The following is a 17,650-nucleotide window of genomic DNA, read 5'->3' on the forward strand; positions in this document are numbered from 1 at the left end:
CCACATTGTTGCAAATAGCAAGAACCCATTCTTTTTAATCGCTGAGTAATATTCTATGTTATATATGTACCACATCTTCTTTATCCATTCATCAGTTGATGGACATTTGGGCTCTTTCCATATTTTGGCTATTGTTGATAGTGCTGCTATAAACATCGGGGGGCGTGTGCCCCTTTGAATCAGCGTTTTTGTATTCTTTGGGTAAATACCTAGTAGTCCAATTGCTGGATCATGAGGTAGTCATATTAACTTTTTGAGGAACCTCCGTACTCCTTTCCAGAGTGGCTGCACCAGTTTTCATTCCCACCAACAGTGCACAAGGCTTCCTTCCCCTTTCTCCACATCCTCACGATACCTGTTGTTTCCTGAGTTGTTAATTCTAATCATTCTGACAGGTGTGAGATGATACCTCATTGTGGTTTTGATTTGTATTTCCCTGATGATGAGGGATGTGTAGCATCTTTTCATGTGTCTGTTAGCCAAGTGGATGTCTCCTTTAGTCCCATACCTTTTAAAAACTAATTTGGCATTGCATATCCAGATTAGAAAAAAATCATACACTTTGTTAGAGTGTTGGTACTTCAAAAATATAACCTAATTTTTAAAAACTGATCAAATTCTTTGTAAAACAGGTGACAATTGCAGCATGGCAGACACTTGGGAAATATAATACAATTTCAATAATAGAAGATGATTATAGAAAATAGTTTAGGGCCATTAAATTTTAATACTTTTTTGCAAGTAGCATGAGGTTTTCAAAACTATTTTATGGACATACAGTGGTAATGTTAAGATAAAAATAGGATAAAAAATGTATATTTAATATGATTCCTTTTTTTCATTTTACACATGAGCACAAAATAATCTGGGAAATATATTAATTTAAACAATCATTATGTTTCCATAAAAGGGTTCTGAATAATATATATTTTCCACTTTATTTTTCTATAATTTTAACCTATTTTAAAGATTTTATAACTAGGTAATAAACTTTACACATATCTTTTTAGCAGGGTTCATATAGACTTACTGTCCACAGGCCCAACTAACCAGCTGCCTGTGTTTTGTAAATAAAGTTTTATTGCAACACAGCCACAAGTATTTATTTACATATTGTCTATAACTTCTTTCATGCAAAAGGGCAAAGTTAAGTAATTGTAGCATCAGGATATTATGGCCAGCTCACGCAGCCAAAAATATTTACAAAATATTTATTTTCTGTACTTTTACAGAAAAAGGTCTCAGTTCATTATGTTCAAGTTTCAAATCAATCAAGATTTCTTAAAAAAATGTTTTACACACCACAAAGTGATATAAAACTTTACTATATAAATGATTTCACTTATCAAATTCTTTAAAATCCTATTTACATCTAAATTTGTGACTTTATTTAAAATATTACTACTTTATTTTTGTTTGTTTGTTTCTCAGTATGTTATTTTGTTTTATTTTTTTAATATGAAATTTATTGTCAAATTGGTTTCCATACAACACCCAGTGCTCATCCCAACAGGTGCCCTCCTCAATGCCCATCACCCACTTTCCCCTTCCTCCCACCCCCCATCAACCCTCAGTTTGTTCTCAGATTTTAAGAGTCTCTTATGGTTTGACTCCCTCCCTCTCTAACTTTGTTTTTTCCTTCCCCTCCACCATGGTCTTCTGTTAAGTTTCTCAGGATCCACATAAGAGTGAAAACATATGGTATCTGTCTTTCTCTGTATGACTTATTTCACTTAGCATGACACTCTCCAGTTCCATCCACGTTGCTACAAAAGGCCGTATTTCATTCTTTCTCATTGCCAAGTAGTATTCCATTGTGTGTATAAACCACAATTTCTTTATCCATTCATCAGTTGATGGGCATTTAGGCTCTTTCCATAATTTGGCTATTATTGAAAGTGCTGCTATAAACATTGGGGTACAAGTGCCCCTATGCATCAGCACTCCTGTATCTCTCGGGTAAATTCCTAGCAGTTCTCTGCAGTTTGGAGCTACTGCAGGGACTACCCAAAATTATGAAACAGAAGAACTCTCCTCAAAAGAAACTCCAGGAAGTAGCGACAGCTAACAAATTGATCAAAAACGATTTAAGCAATATAACGGAACAAGAATTTAGAATAATAGTCATAAATTAAACTCTGGGCTTGAAAAAAGCATAGAGGACAGCAGAGAATCTATTGCTACAGAGATCAAGGTACTAAGAAATAGTCATGAGGAGCTAAAAAATGCTATAAAATATTCCTACTTTATGGCAGAAATTCAAATCATTCAGAATGAAAAATATATACAATAGATTATTTTAAGTAAAATTAAAGCTTCAAATGCATAAGTAAGCTGTTTAGAGCCTTCTTTGTCTTTACAATGTATCTCTTTAAAGAGATGACAGAGAACAGCCATATTTAAATTATTCTATCTTGAACATGGCTAATACTTCAATTATGACACTGTTTAAAGGACAGAACTCCAGGAAGAGAAGTCACTAGCCTCTCTCCTTTTTACTATTGTTACTGACTCACTTTGAGTTCTGAGGCAATGAGAAAAATAGTAACTCCCCAACTATGTAAACCACAGGGTTCTTTGTGATTCACAATTTAGTAGTGCCCTTAAGAAAATCAGAGCATTTCATGGACAATGGGGAAGAGATCAATACATGTGCCAATGTATAAAGGCCTAAAATCAGAGTTCTCAGTTGGAAGGTACAGGATTCTATAAATGCTTCAGGGATTCCTTTCATTAAAGTGTTGCCTAGACATTACCCTTGATTTTCTTTTTTTTTTTTCTTTTTTTTTTTTTTTAATTTTTTTTTCAACGTTTTTTTTTTAAATTTATTTTTGGGACAGAGAGAGACAGAGCATGAACGGGGGAGGGGCAGAGAAAGAGGGAGACACAGAATCGGAAACAGGCTCCAGGCTCTGAGCCATCAGCCCAGAGCCTGACGCGGGGCTCGAACTCACGGACCGCGAGATCGTGACCGGCTGAAGTCGGATGCTTAACCGACTGCGCCACCCAGGCGCCCCACCCTTGATTTTCTAAAGAAGGCTTACAGAATCCTGATGGTCTGGAATAGAATTCTCCGATTTTCCTAAACTCATGCTAGATTTCTTTTCCTCTTCTTCCCACTATAACTCTAGCTTATTGACTTCCTGTTTTATTCCTTGTCTTTCCTTGAGAAGGGTTTGGCCCTCTTTGAAAGAATGATGGATCTGAAAGAACATTCTAATCATCAAGAACACTCACATTAAACCAGAAGTGATGCATACCACAGGCAGTCTTATAAAGAGATAAGACAGAAAGATATATCACCCTTTTATTACAGCTGAGTGTATGCTCATGCTTGCTGAGGTCCCCAAATAATGCACACAAGCTACCAGGAGAGTAATTTCTGTTTTCTCAGTTCAGGTTTCTTTTCTTTTAACAGTGTTGACAGGCAAAGTGGGGCCACATGAATACAAAAACAACTTGGTTAATTTGAAATGACTATGTTCAAATAAGTGAAAGAAATAATACATTGCATTGCACCCAAAAAGTTCTCATAATGCAGAGAGACTCAGTGTGATAATGTCTTTTTCAAACTATTGGGTCCATCCACTGTGATCCTATCCTTGGTCTACCTCACAAATTCCCCTCAGATTCCTGTCTAGATCCTTAGTCAGACTGGAGCTAACTAGACCACAAGTTGATGAGCTGCTAATTACTCTTTCCTAAATGGACCCACCTATTCCTTATCTCATACTGTTCTTAGTATGTGGGAGTGGCCCTGCAACCTGAAGTCCAGAAGTGGTGTTTATACAGTTCCATTTTTGTCTAGAACACTTTTTAAATTGGCTGGACTCCTACCTACTGTGACTTTGGTCTATCTCTTGATTATGACCAGAAACATATAAATGCAATGTGGTCTTATAATCTTGATTCAGAAAGTCAACCATGTTAATTATTTCTCTTTAACTCACTGATCAGAGCAACTTAGCATGAAACTGAAAACATTTTCAGACACTCATACAACATGATTTGTATTTGAAGTTTAGAAGGCTTTTCATAGATATAAAATTATAATGTATAACTATGTATGTATTTTAGGGAAGAAATTTTCCTCTATCCTTCTGAGTTCTTGGCTGAGACCCCTGTAACAAAAGACAGATTAACAAAAGAAAAACAAGGAGAAGTTTATTAACATGTATACTTCATGTATGTATGAGAGATACACACCCCGGAAAGATAAGTAATGCAAAGAGGTGGCTTTAGAATTCAGGATTAAATACCATCTTAATAAGAGAAAGGGAGGGAGATGTAGGCCTCGTAGGGAGATTAAATATTTTGTTTTGTTGGGGCGCCTGGGTGGCGCAGTCGGTTAAGCGTCCGACTTCAGCCAGGTCACGATCTCACGGTCCGTGAGTTCGAGCCCCGCGTCAGGCTCTGGGCTGATGGCTCAGAGCCTGGAGCCTGTTTCCGATTCTGTGTCTCCCTCTCTCTCTGTCCCTCCCCCGTTCATGCTCTGTCTCTCTCTGTCCCAAAAATAAATAAACGTTGAAAAAAAAAAAAATTAAAAACAAATGACCAATATGGTCAACTAATATTTAAAAAAAAAAAAAAAAAAAAAAAAAATATTTTGTTTTGTTTTGTTTTTTTCCCCTTAGGAAAGATGAATGGGTTCTTAGAAGAAGAGATGGGAGGTTGGGTCATTTGTGACACAGTCCATCTGGGTATGGTGTCTTCTCCAGGTGTCCTCCCCCATGATAAAAGTCAGCCCTCCTTGGTGGCAAAATTCCCTGGGAAGGGATCTATGACAATTGAGTTCCTTTGGGGGGTCTTTTAGATGGGTGAGGAAGTTAAGAGAAAGCATTTGCTGTTTCTCAAGTATCTGTGTCTCACAAAGATCAGTCTGACAAAGAGGCATATTTTGGAGTGACATATTCTGTTGTCCTTTATTATATATACACATTTAATAACATAATACTAGTATCTCATTTTGAATCATTATGTTCTCTTATTCATATTTATCATTTCCTATCAAATCAATTCAGATGAAATTAAAATGTATTTTATTTTTAGCTTTTGTGATAATTTTCTTGGTATATTAATTCCATGGTCATCTTCCTCCTCCCTATTTCTGTATCAAACTCTCAAAGTATCTTCTTTTTGCTCTCATGTTACCCATTAAAATGTCCTAGAAAAATCTTTTCTTTTCTCTGCAGCTGGACTCCCTAATCTGAATCAATATGTGTTCATTCTCCCTACTCATGATATGTGCGTGCAATATCTTATGCTGTATGATTTGGGCCACTATTTTCTAAAGGGATTGTAATTACTATTTTTAATTAATTAAGGCTAAAGTGTGTTGAAGAAATATAATTAAAAACAAAATTTCCTGCCAAAGCAGACAATCTCTTCACCAGGGATTAAGAGAAAGAAAATGATTTTATTATTGAATGAAAATTAAATCAGACTGTGATGCATAACACAGCAGTCTCATAAAGAGATAAGACAGAAAGATATCTCACCCTTCTGGCTAAGTATGTGCGCCTCATGGCATACACCTTCTTCAGATAAACATTGACTAATCTGCAAGTAAGAAAGAGGACTAGGCAACATTCATCCCACACAGTTCATCCTAAACTCATCTAGCATTTGAGGTGACCTTCTATGCTGGCTAATTGGTTTTATCCAACGGAAAAATAAACTTTTCATGTCTTCATGACAGGGAATAGTTTTGGAGCAAGACACTGCAGAAGCCCGGGGTCTATAATCCCACAGAAACTGGGAGATAGGGCACATATCAAACAGATGGTTCCTTCCCAGGTCCTTGAGGAAGAGGCTTCTTTAGCTTTTAAAGGATTCACATATATGTTAAAGATTCAGAAAAAGAATTACAATTGTAATTCTAAATCTAAAGCAATGCTGTAAAAGGGAGATATGGGGAGTTTCTTTCCTTATTTTCAATAGGGAGAGTTCATTCATTCATTAATTCATTTAGTATTTACCTATTGAAGTGATAATAACTAATGATATATGTGCAAGATAATTCCTTTAGAATGTCTAATTTTCTATTTGGGACAAGTGTAGATACTTTTAAGCCAGAGAACTGATATTGAACATTAAACATTGAAATTGTGATCTTTCAACAACACGATAGCCTGGAAATTGGTATAAGGAAGGTTTCCACTCCTAACTAGAATGATAAATAAAATTCAACAAATTTACCTTTCAAACACAGAGCTGCGTTAGAACAAAATTACACATATGTGCACATGTGCACACACACTCACACACCCACACCCTTAAATGATGGTAGAAATGCATTTAAAATTTAAATTCAAAGTAATTAGATTAAATTCTGATATTATGATAGCTCAGGGGGCTTTATATGAAATTTGGAGTGTTTGAAATACACCAAAAGAAAGAAGATATACATGGTTTTAGGGATACATAAGGCAATAATCTAGAACTGAGACCCCAGCATGAAGTCCAAATGCTGGAAATACTCCCCCCCAACACACACACACACACACACACACACACACACTCCTTCCATGAGTAGGGCATTGGGAGATTTTGCACAACTGCCCAAAGATATTCTACTATGAGGGAAAAAGTGTATTTGTATTAAAGAATCAATTATAATAAGTATAAATGTAAAAAATATTTTATTTAATTTTCATAAAAGATACAAATCTGTAAGTTAGTTAAGTGATATAGAAAATGTGGAGTTGAGGCACCTGGGTGACTCTGTCAGGTGAGCATGAGACTCTTGATTTCAGCAAGGAGACTCTGCCCCTCCCCCAGTTGCTCATGTGTGCACTTGTGCACACTCTCTCTCAAAATAATAAATGAACTTTAAAAAAGAAAGGAAAATGTTGTGAGGTGGTACAACATATAACTAATAGGAATTTAATTTAGTAACCATAAGTAAAGAGATAGCTTCAGGGAAAAAAAAATCCAAGGAGACAGTCTTCTTTGATGAATACAGAAACAATGTTAAAATAAATTGTGCCCTTCTCTTGAACAACAACAGCAGAAATCTCGCAGAAGTAGCAGAAAGAATTTAGTGTGCAGGATTCTGCCGTGCAAAACAGATGAGAAGTTGTAACGTACAATGTATAGCTCAATGCTGGGTAAAGGGTTTCAGGAAGAATTTTCTTTCCTCTACTGAGTATATGCTATCTAACTTCTTCCATAAAGAACATATTCTAGGGAACATCGTTTCCCACTCAATTATATTAAAATAGAAGAAAGGGCAAACAGGGAATTGAAATGCATGCACTTTAGAAAAGACACATAAAGAAGAACAATTTTTAACTTTATAAGAGCAATTCTCATCTGTGGCATAATGTTTATTCAATGATTTCCATTTTTACCACCTGCAAGACTGAGGTCACCTTATTTTAAAAGATTAAGAAATAAAGGATAATAGAATATCAAGAGACTAAGTATATCTATTGAAACCAGAAAGGGAAGCACAGGGAAATGTAAAAAAGAACCTTTAAAAGTCGTTTTCTTTCTATGCCTTTTTAAAAATGGGATTCATCCTTTATAATGGTACTTTGGTTTGGCCTACGTATCTGAATGATATATAATCTTAAATTCTAAGGGTTGCCACAGTTGCTGACTTGGTTTGTTAATTTTTCTGTTGTTACGGAGTTGTGCTGATGCTCTGAACCAACAGTGCTAGAGTCCACAGTGGGTCTAGACCAACTTACGTGAGTCTAAGAACAGGGGAAAAGATTCCTTCTGACATGAGGAACAGTCATAGGGGATGAGAAGTCCGTGGTTTGGGGTATGTGATGAATAAAGGGTCAGAAGAATCATAATATGATTTTGTTTTACTCTGAGTAATGAGAAATGAGGAAAACCCATTCTCATGAGTACATCCCCTAGTGCCGTCCAGCCCTAGATGTTCACCAGCCCCCCTCCCCACTTCACCCGCCTGTCAGCAAAAACCTATGGACTACACACGGGTCAGAAGAGACAAAGGAGAACATTACAGACCTGCACTTACTTTGCCTCTCGATGGTCCAAATGGGCATCTGTGAGGATAATGTTTGAGAACAAGTGAAACAGAGAGGATTCCTAGCGTTGTGGTTTAGAACCATGCCCATCACAGATCTAGAATCTGTTTTATTCCTTAGTTTCTACTTTCCAAATTCTTGTCATTAGAAGTAGGTTGGTGCCGGTAAATTTCTAACTGATTTAACTAATATTTGTGTGGTTTTTTTTTTTTTTAGATATTAGACAAGATAGATTCTGCAATTTTATGTTGCTCTGCCATGTTTGTTCCTTTTCCCCCTCCAATTATCTGTGAAAATAGCAATTGGTATAAAACAAATGTTGGAAAATAAAAGTTTCTGAAACTATGCAATAAACTTGGAAGTAAGACTCTGTAAAGGAAAGTGTAGTAGTTCTCCAGTCAGCCAGATTTGAATCTTAGACCTTTCCAAGTAACGACTGTGTGACTTTGGCAAGTAAGTTAACTTCTCTGAGCACTAATTTTACCACTATGTATGCCATCCAGCACAGTGATAACACATTAAGTTTCAAGAAACTGTACAAATATTGTAAAATCACTATATTAATACATTGCATTGAACTTGGCATTTAGCTGTCATTTGTTTTACCATGTAAACAACAAGGGGGAATATTCTATTTGCTTTCACAGTTTTAGAAGAATTTCAAACTAACACCAAACTCGAAATTGACATCATTTTAATAACAATCAGCTTTCTCTTCTGTATAAGATACTTCTGCTGCACTGCCTCACATCACCCTAACCTCGTCCGCAATCACAGCTATAGCTGCGGATGACAAGTCTACCTGAGCCTTGGCTAAAATAGTGACAATGACACTTGATACATACTTGCCAGTCAGTAGAATGTTTTCAGTCCCCCATATGAGGGAAAATCAGTCCAATTCCCTTTTACATGAGAAGGAGAACAGTAAATGTATACTGTCTTGTCTCAGGCTATGTTAACTATCACAATTTCAGTCACCATATGGTTGATGAGATCTTTATTTTCTTAATTTGTGAAGAATCTTGTTGTAGTTCATTATTTAATAACATTAAGTTGATTGGTTGTAGTGATCAAGCAGTCACATGTAGGCTGGATGCATGCCAGAATATGGGGAAAAAATACTACAGACATTAAAGTCCTGCCTCATCCAAAAAGTATTTAGGGATTCAGTGTTTCAAAGGGTTTTCAGGACATTCCCTTAAAGGTCAAGAGCAAGCTGTTGCTCCCTGAGCCTCTGCGAAGGAAGAGTCATCCTTAGTGAGTTTCTTTGGATTTGGGAGAGTATACTGTATTTGGGTATATGGCTGAAAACTGTGAGATGATGCACGAAGATACTAGTTTTGACTAGGGCCGAGGACAGTGAGCTCTGCCTCAGGACCAGAGTACAGTGTAAGTGTTCCAGACGTGAAACTTATCTGAATGTTCAGTGTCTTGTTACAGGTGTCAGTGGTGGGTATAGGAGCTTTCTGCAGGTTCCACCACGCAGACAAAGGCCATGTCATTTGCAGCAGAAATCACCTGCCATATATAAGATAATTCTCTTGGTGAGCTATTGGTCCCTAGTAGCATTCTGAAGTTATGATCATGTTACATTCAACCATAGCTGCCTGTAAAATGCTAGGAAACATCAGATACACTATGACTTAAGGGCATAACAGACAGTTCTAATAACAATCTTTTGTGTATCAGGAATTGTCTAGTTTTTATTAGTCTGAGCTGGTAAGACATTACGAGGACGTCCCATGAACAGGTGGTCCAGACTCTCATCTAACCTGCTTCTTGGGCACTGATGCCCCTCCCTGGTCTACATCTGGGTCCACAGAGGGAAGTGTCCATGGCTAATTGACAGAAGTGGAAAATATCTTGGATCTAGATAATAATAGGTTTGTCTGGAATGTTGATGTGAGCTGTATACTACATACTCTCTCACAAGTCACCCTAAAAGATGGAATGAATCTTTCCAATGAGCATTTCTGTGAGCAGTTTACCTGGCCTTTTATATTGTCTGAGGCAAGGACACATATGGAATCAGGCACTGGTGTATGGATGTCAGTCATGAGTGGCAGCGGGCAAGATTGAAAAATCAATAAGAAGTAAGTCAAGATGTGGACTATACCACCGGCTGGTGAATGGATAAAGATGTGGTATATATACAATGGAATATTGCTCAGCGATAAAAAAAAGAATGAAATCTTGCCATTTGCAACAACGTGGATGGAACTAGAGTGTATTATAAAATAAGTGAAATAAGAGAAAGACGGATATCATATGATTTTACTCATATGTGGAATTTAAGAAACAAAACAGATGAACATAGGGGAAGGGGGGAAAGAGAGGGAAACAAACCATAAAGGACCCTTAACGAAAGAGAACAACCTGAGAGTTGATGGAGTGAGGTGGGTGGGGATGGGCTAGATGGGTGATGGGCATTAAGGAGGGCACTTGTTGGGGTGAGCACTGGGTGTTATATGTGAGGGATGAATCACTTAAATTCTACTCTCGAAACCATTATTGCACTGACGTTAACTAAAATTTAAATTAAAAAAGAAGTGGACTATAGATAGACCCATGGGAGGGAGTACAAAACGTGTGGATCTTATGTCTCTGCACATACACACACACACACACACACACACACACACACACACACACACCACAGAGCATCTGCTATCTAGAATTCAGTGAACAAATAGGTGGGCATAATGTCAGCCAGCCTGTCCCCTTGATTACTCCTGTCACTGCAGGGGGCATGCATGGTGGCAGGCAGGGTTATATGATGCCTGCCCAAACAGCTAAGCACTTTCTCATTAAGAGTGATGTAGGTAATGGTATGACTGGTTATTCTATCTGCCAAGAGCAACTACCAATGATGAGCCTTCAATATGGTGTCATAACTCAGAAAGAACAACCAACCGCTTACTGAGAAGTTAGGTACATCGGACCCATTCACCCTGGAGGCAACAGGCATTCGTTATTTTGGGATTTCCTTAACTTCTCTGCCTCTGCTTTGACTACTTTCTAAGGGCTCACATATTTTCTTATTTACCAAAAGGGATATGACATAACATCTTCCAGACCGAGGGACTCATTTATGAGAAATGAAGTATGACAATGGTTGAATTCATACACTGTACCTATTATTCTGTATACCATTACTTCAGAGAAAACAAACACACAAAAACAGAAACTGGCTTCACAGAACAATGTAATGACCTATTAAGGGCTTTGTTAAACTCCTGTCTCAGAAACCACTCCCAGTATATGTATACTGCATGTACCAAGCTATGGATGTGGCTAAAACCTGGATCTTTTTCCTCAGTATCTACAATAACAGGTAATAAGTTTGGTCCTTCTTAGCATTACTTAGAGAAGCTTACCTGAGAATTTTTGTTTTCTGCCTTGCAATTGTATGCTGTGCTGCATTTGTGTCTCTATTTCTCAGCAAATGAGAGATCCTTTCAACAAAAGCTAGTGAGATGTTTACTAAACCTGGAGTCATGGCTGCTGACGGACCTCCAGGTCGGTGAGCCTCTGGTGAGGTAGCCCACTCGAAGGGTTACTTTCTATTTAGCACAGTGTCAAACTGTATCCTCCTCTGGAAAATATTCGTGTTTCAAGAAGGCTTACAGATACCAAATCACATTAGAATCTGTTGCAATTTCCTAATCAGACTTTAATATCCATGCAATAACGTAATTCTTTTGTAGTTATCATACATTTAATAAAAGAGTAACAAATTCTAACTGATCAAATTGAACTATAGATTTTACTGTATCACTTATAAAGATAGCACTAGATGTAAGTAGAAGATTTAGCTAATCTAATACTAGTTAAGACTTTTTTTTTTTTTACCAAGATGGCGTTAGACAACTGTCACTCATAGTTTTTTTGTGATAACGCATTTTGCCAGGAAAATCTGTTGCTGTTCTAACAATCCAAATCTAAATTAGTGATTTTCCAACATTTTGACTATAATCCACAAGATGAGATAAAATACATCTTAACATCTTCAGAACACATACACGAGATAAGTTTCCTCAAAATGTCTTTACCTTTTCTGCTTTGCAATTAGTAGCAGAAATCAGGAATAGACAGCTATCTAGTCAGCTATCTAGTCAGTGAATCTAAAATTGTTAAGCAGAAAGCCTCCCCCTGTGAGGAGGAATCCCATATTAATCAGAAGCTCAAGGAGAGCCATTCTGGTGCCATGGTGCTTCATTTCTGAAAACATATGTATCTTGATTGTGGAAAACTTAAGTAACTTCCTCCAGAACACATTTAATGATACAATTCTTCAAAACCAATGCCCCCTGTATTAGTCAGGGTTCCCCAGAATGAGAAACCTTGTGGGATTTATAATCTATAAATTATAGGAAATGGCTTATGTTGATTATGGAGGCCGAGAAGTTCCACGACGTTTCTACAGGCTAGAGAACAAAGGATGCTACTGGTGTGATTCAGTCTGAGTCTGAAGGCATAAGAACCAGGTGGGCTGATGCCTGAGGGGATGGATCCCCCAGCTCAGGCCCAAAGAGGAAACTTGCCCTCCCTCTGCCTTTTCATTCCATTCAGGCCCTACAGGATTGGATGATGCCCATCCCCATTGCTGAGAGCAATCTTCTTTCCTCAGGCTACCAATTCAAGGTAGTCTTTTTCAAGTACGCCATTACAGAAACACCCAGAAATAACATTTTACCAGCTTTTTGGGCATCATCAGTCGAGTTGACACACAAAAATTACCATAACAGCCTCTAACTTTGAATACAGATGGGAATGTTCTATGACATGGCATTTAAATCTTTTAAGGAAAAAAATAACAGATGAGCAATTTGGAGTGAGTACTTCCTTTTTGTTTCTTCAAAACTGTGATACCTATATCTAGATATCCATACTTAAATTCCTCTTGAAGTGACAGGACCCTATGTGGTATCTATAGCACATAGCCTGAATAAATGCTCTTTCTCTACTTTCTGTCCTGCCTTGTGTGTTGGAAAGCAAAGACTCGTTGTATAGAATAAATCTGTGATAGTCACACAAAGCAGATTTTCTTACCTACTCTTCTTATAATTCATTTGCGGTCGACAAGAGAATTCTAGATAAACAAATATGCTTTCTTTCTCCATTGCTTTCCTCCTAAGATTAATGTTTAATTACGCATTTATTGGACATTTTCTTTCATTTGAAAGGCAATGGATAGATGCCATAAATTCTAATCAAATTAAAATTATGCCTCAATGTAATTAAACCAATTTGAAAATGGTTGCCTCTAGAAAACAATTTTGTGTATTAGGAGCAGTAATAAGTAGTTTATTTTGAATATGAGCACCCCAAAAGAGATGAACTACAAGTATTTTGACAAAGCATTTTTATTTATAAGGTCCTCCTTAATAACCTAGCAAACAGTGTTGTTGACATTTAATAAGAATGCTTCCACAGATACTTAGGTAGAAATTATTAAGTCATTTGTATGGTTTTTTGTGTGTGTGCCATGCCAGTTTCACAAAAGAGCTGAATGTCTATGAAAAGAGTGTCTTTATCATTTAAAGCTGTGGCAGCTACTTTTATTATGAGCCTTTCAGCAGTGATCCACTCCAGTGTGCACAGGTCAAGCTAGTCTGCTGATGTGTCTTTTAACTAATTTCAAGGCCAATGAGTGGTCAAATTCCCTGTTTAGCCACATCTTCCCCAAAGAATCTTCAGGCACATTTTGGTTTTTCTGCTGAAAAATTTCTCTAACCTACCACTCACAAGTACAGACAAGCATGCAAATTTCTCCCATGGCTTTTTTTTTTTTTTTACATTTGATTTTCTACCTTGAAACTATTTTTTGCTTTTTATCTTCCCAAATAAAATTTGATGCATTGAATATATTAACCATTCCTTAATTTTTATGTGGCTATCTGTACATGAACTAGTAGCCATTATAAATTAGATTCTCAGTGAGTATATACTGAATAAATTGCTCAGGGAGTAACTGGATTATTTTATTTGCTCAGTCCCCAAATTCACAGAAAGTAGCTTAAAAAATTTTCCCTGTATCAACTGCCCAAAAACAAAGAAAAAAAGGTTTATCAACTTTGAATAGTGTTTCTTTAATTATTTGTGTTTGTAATATGCAAGCATTAACCCCAATAATGTATTCAGAAGTTACTTTGATAAGCCCCTTCCTCTTATTTTGGTTAATATTATTTATCTTATTTTTGGATGCATAAGTAAGTCACATGATCGTGAAGATAGGATTGTAAGACAGCGTGTACTTGACAAGTGTCACATCCCTCCTATTCTCTTTCTGTTGCCCCCACTGTCCACTATTCTGCCCTCTCACTCTCACTCCTGCAGGTAGTTGGTCTCATTAATTTCTGATTTACTCTTCCTGAGTGTGTGTGTGTGTACACGTATGGACGTATTTTTTTCTTTGTACAAAAAGAGCGTCATATAGATATTCCTTTGCATTTTGCTCATTTCATTCAGTAATCTAGCTTGCAAATCACACCATGTCAGCTCATAAAAATCTTCCTTATTTTACAGCAGGACAGGACTCCATTATGTGGATGCACCAAAACCTTTTTAACTATTCTACATTTGAGCATTTATGTTGTTTATAACATGTTGTAAACATAGCTTTACTGCTATGAGTAACTTTGTGCAGATGTGTTTTTATATTTTTGGAGTTGCATCTTCATGGTAAATTTCCATATATGGGTCAAAAGCTCAGCCTGTGTGTATATTTATTAGATAATGCAAAATGTCTCTTCATAACAGTTTTCTAAGTTATATTACCACCAGAAATGTGTAAGTGTTCTTTTTTCCCTAACCTCACCAACAGTTTCAATCATTTTTATTTTTTAACCAACTTTAGAGATGATAAATGATGTCTGTGTGTAATTGAAATTTACATTTTCTTTTTTTCCCCAATATATGAAGTTTATTGTCAAATTGGTTTCCATACAACACCCAGTGCTCATCCCAAAAGGTGCCCTCCTCAATACCCATCACCCACCCTCCCCTCCCTCCCACCGCCCATCAACCCTCAGTTTGTTCTCAGTTTTTAAGAGTCTCTTATGCTTTGGCTCTCTTCCACTCTAACCTCTTTTTTTTTTTCCTTCCCTTCCCCCATGGGTTTCTGTTAAGTTTCTCAGGATCCACATAAGAATGAAACCATATGGTATCTGTCTTTCTCTGTATGGCTTATTTCACTTAGCATGACACTCTCCAGTTCCATCCATGTTGCTACAAAGGGCCATATTTTGTTCTTTCTCATTGCCATGTAGTACTCCATTGTGTATATAAACCACAATTTCTTTATCCATTCATCAGTTGATGGACATTTAGGTTCTTTCCATAATTTGGCTATTGTTGAGAGTGCCGCTATAGACATTGGGGTACAAGTGCCCCTATGCATCAGTACTCCTGTATCCCTTGGGTAAATTACTAGGAAATTTACATTTTCTATACATGTGATCAGACATCTTTTCATAGATTTAAGGGTTATATTTACATATTTTTGTGAATTGTCTGTTTACCTTTTTAATTTATTTCTCTATCATGAAGCCATTACTTTTTTTTAAAAAATGTTAACTACATTGAGATATAAATTGTATATCATACAAATCAACCATTTAAAGTGTACTAAGAAAAAAATAGCGTAGAGTGGGTTTTAGTATATTCACAAGGTTGTGTGACCGTTAGCACAGTCAAGTTTAGATTATCATCATCTCAGAAAGAAACCCTGTACCCATCAGTGAATATGCTCCATTTACTTTTGGTCTCCCATCACCCACCAGCCCTAGGTGACCACGTATATACTTTCTGTCTCTATAGATTTTTCTTTTCTAGATATTGCATATCATTGGAATCATCTGTGTATCTTTTGTGACATATTTCTTCTACTTAATGTTTTCAAAGTTCATCTATGTTGTAACATGTACCAATACTTCTTTTTTATTGTCAAATAATATTCCATTGTATGGGTAGACCACCTTTTATTTATCCATTCATCAATTGATGGATGCTTGAGCTGTTTCTACTTTTTCACTATTATGTATAGTGAATGTATACTATTATGTATAATGCTGCTGTACATATATTACTACTTTTTGTGTGGATGATGAATGTTTTGATTTGCGGGGGGAGGGGGTGGGAGGGGGCAGAGGTTATACACCCAGCAGTGGAATTGCTAGATCACATGAAAATTCTGTTTTTGAGGAACTGTTTTCCTAAAACAAAACAAACAAACAAACAAACAAACAAAAACAGCCACAAAAAGTGGATTTGATGACTCCAAAGTGGCTGCCTCAGTTTACATTCCTACTAGCAGTGTCTAAATCTTCCAGTCTCTCCACATCCTCTCCACCACTTATTCTCTCTCTACCTCTCTCTCTATCATTATAGCCATCTCAATAGGTATGAAATGGTATTCAGTGTGGTTTTTATTTGCATTTCTCTTAGAACTAGTGATGTTGAACATCTTTTCACGTTAGCCATTTATATATCTTCTTTAGAAAATGTCTTTCCAGATCCTTTGCCCATTAAAAGGTAAATTAACAGATTTTATTATTTTAGAGAAGTTTAGGTTTACAGCAAAATTGAGACAAAGGTAGAAAGATTTCCCATACATTCTCACTCCCACACATGCACAACCTCCCCTATACTCTGCATCCCTCTCCAGAATGGGACATTTGTTATAATCCATTAGCCGACCTCCATGCATCATAATCTCCCAAAGTTCACCATTTACATTAGAGTTCACTCTTGGATGTGTACATTCTACGGGTTTGACCAAATGTGTAATGCCGTTTACTCATAATTACAGCATCGTATAGAATAGTTTCCTTGCCCTAAAAATCTTCTGAACTCTGCCTACTTATCCCTCTTCCATGCTAATCCCTAGTAACCACTGACATTTCCATAGTTTTGCCTTTTCCAGAATGTCATTTAGTGGAAACATACAGTATATAATAGCCTTTTCATATTTGCTTCTTCCAGTGAGTAATGTGCACATACATTTCCTCCGGTTTTTTCATGGATTGATGGCTCACTTCTTTTAAACACTGAATAATATTCCATAGTCTAGATGTTGAAGTTTATCTGGTCAATAGCCTAAGGACATTTTGATTGCTTCCAAGTTTTGGCAATAATGAATAAAGTTGCCCTAAACAACTGTATGCAGGTTTTTCATGTGGACATAAATTTTCAACTCCTTTTGTTAACTACCAAGAAGTGAAATTGCCGGATCTTATGGTTAAAATGTTTAATTTTGTAAGAAATTGTCAAACAATCTTCCAAAGTGGCTGTACAAGTTTGCATTTTCACCAGCAGTGAGAAGAGTTCCTGTTGCTCCATGTGCTTGCCAGCATACATTTGTTTTAGTTTTTATTTATTTTTGAGAGAGAGAGAGAGAGAGAGACCAAGCGGGGGAGGGGCAGAGAGAGGGAGACACAGAATCCAAAGCAGGCTCCAGGCTCTGAGCTGTCAGCACAGACCCCAACACAGGGCTTGAATTCACAAACCATGAGATCATGACCTGAGCCGAAGTCAGATGCTTAACCAACCGAGCCATCCAAACGCCCCTACATACATTAATCTTTAAAAGAATAAAATATTTAATTATCCAAATGGCTTCCTGTCAATATTTATTTTCTAAAACT

The sequence above is a fragment of the Panthera tigris genome, chromosome D2 (genome assembly GCF_018350195.1).
Source record: "Panthera tigris isolate Pti1 chromosome D2, P.tigris_Pti1_mat1.1, whole genome shotgun sequence".
NCBI classification, from domain to species: domain Eukaryota; kingdom Metazoa; phylum Chordata; class Mammalia; order Carnivora; family Felidae; genus Panthera; species Panthera tigris.